This window comes from Urtica dioica, chromosome 2 (genome assembly GCF_054948205.1).
Source record: "Urtica dioica subsp. dioica isolate 48M chromosome 2, U.dioica_male_clone48M_v1_H2, whole genome shotgun sequence".
NCBI classification, from domain to species: Eukaryota; Viridiplantae; Streptophyta; class Magnoliopsida; order Rosales; family Urticaceae; genus Urtica; species Urtica dioica.
This window is the reverse complement of record NC_142757.1, coordinates 197,501-200,000: the sequence shown is the minus strand read 5'-3', so window position 1 is coordinate 200,000 and position 2,500 is coordinate 197,501.

The window sequence follows — 2,500 nt, the reverse complement described above, 5'->3', positions numbered from 1 at the left end:
CAATTAATATCCCCATATATATCAATTAAATAAATAGGATTTTTGGTAGCCTTTTTATAAGAACTCCAAAGTTAAGCGTGCTCGCGCGGGGGTAGCTCAGAAATGGGTGACCTCCTGGGAAGGGGTTCCTCCAGTTGACCGAGAATTGACCGAGAATTGACCGAGAGTTGACCCACATGAGCGTGCGTGTCGGCGTGGCCGTGGCACGGGCGAGGGAATGGCCGTGGCACGGGGTAGGGGCACGGGGCGCGGGGCGCGGGGCGCGGGCGCGGGCGCGGGCGCGGGCGTGGCCGTGGCCGGGCGTAGGGCGTAGAGGCGTAGAAGCCGTAGATGCCCTTAAAGCCCTTTAAGCCATTTAAGGCTTTAAGGCGTGGGTGTGGCACGGGCGCGGGCATGGTTGGTTTGGACGTTGCACGGTCTAGGCATGGACTTGGCATGGGTGAGGCACGGTCGCTTCAACGGTTGGTTCTTAGTTGCAATGCCATGGCACGGGCTTTACCACGGTTGGTTCTTGGTTTCAAGGCTTGGGCACGGCCGAGTAATGGGTTTTATTCACAAAACCAACTCCATATATCTTAGAAAACATTAGACTTGATGGAGATTCAAAAAAAAAAAAAAAAAATTTTTTTTTTTTTGACGCCTCGGCCGAGTCATGCTCGAGCAATGGCCGAGGCAGGATGGAGCGACGGCCCAGTCATGCTCGAGCAATGGCCGACCGGACGACTGGAACATGTTTTGGAGCTTGTAAAATTAATTTAAAGATAATCCCATGGGTTCTCTTCACAAAACCAACTCCATATGTCTTAGAAAACATTATACTTGTTTGAGATTCTCAAAAAAAAAAAAAAAAAAAAAATTTCACGCCTCGGCCGAGTCATGCTCGAGCAATGGCCGAGGCAGGATGGAGCGACGGCCCAGTCATGCTCGAGCAATGGCCGACCAGACGACTGGAACATGTTTTGGAGCTTGTAAAATTAATTTAAAAATAATCCTATGGGTTCTCTTCACAAGACCAACTCCAGATCTCTTAGAAAACATTATACTTGATGGAGATTCAAAGAAATTAAAAAAAAAAAAAAAAAAAAATTTGACGCCTCGGCCGAGTCATGGCCGAGCAGGATGGAGCGACGGACGAGTCATGCTCGAGCAATGGCCGACCGGATCCTGGAACGTGATTTTAAAAAATTAATTTAAAAATATTCCCATGGGTTCTCTTGATTATAGCTCGAGCATATATCTTAAAAAACATTATACTAGATGGAGGTTCAAAAAAAAAAATAAAAAAAAATAATTTTTTTTTTTGGTCATGGCCTTGGAAAATTTAATGTTTACTGGTGTCACATGGCCAAATGTTCGTTTGTATCTTTAGGGGGGGGTGGTTCCTTGAGCTTGAAAATGTTGACCAAGAGTTGACTCGCATGATAAGAGCATAATTTGCTACGGACCCAAAGACGGATTATGACCGGGCTGACCCGACAAGTCGCGACCGACCGCCGGTGACCCCCCGCCGGCGGCGGAGCTCCGGCGACCGCCCGCCGGAAAATTTTCCGGCGACCAAAAATTTTCCGTGGATGAAAATTTGTTGGAATATGAATGTTCTCCCTAAAAGGTTAAGAACCAAGGCGGAGGCAAGTCTAGTGAGGTAAAATAATGGGTTGAAGGCTCGTGAGAAAACGTTAGAGCCGCCGATGCATGCTCGAGCGACGGGAGAGAAATGCTCGAGCGACGGGAGTGAAATACTCGAGCATGATCGAGCACGGGCCGAGGCATGCTCGAGCGACGGGAGAGAAATGCTCGAGCATGATCGAGCACGGCCGAGGAATGCTCGAGCGACGGGAGAGAAATGCTCGAGCATCGAGCATGGCCGAGGCATGCTCGAGCGACGGGAGAGAAATGCTCGAGCATGCTCGAGCATGGCCGAGGAATGCTCGAGCGACGGGAGGAATGCTCGAGCATGATAGAGGATGGCCGAGGCATGCTCCATCGCTGGCCGAGGCATGCTCCATCGCTGGCCGAGGCATGCTCGAGCGATGGCCGAGGCATGCTCGAGCGACGGGAAAGAAATGCTCGAGCATGCTCGAGCATGGCCGAGGAATGCTCGAGCATGCTAGAGGATGGCCGAGGCATGCTCCATCGCTGGCCGAGGCATGCTCGAGCGATGGCCGATGCACGCTCGATCGTTGGCATGATCGAGCGATGACCGAGTCATGCTCGAGCGACGGGAGGGAAATGCTCGAGGCACGGTCGAGCGATGGCCGAGAGATGGCCGACCGAGAAATGCTGGGGCGCGCTCGAGCAATGGCCGAGGCGACGGGCGAGAAATGCTCGAGGCACGCTCGAGCGATGGCCGAGAAATGCTCGAGCGATGGCCGAGAAATGCTCGAGAGACGGCCGAGAAATTCTCGAGGCACGCTCGATCAATGGCCGAGTCACAGCTTGAGGGACGGGAGAGAAATGCTCGAGTCATGCTCGAGCGGCGGCAGTGGGGCGAATGGCGAAA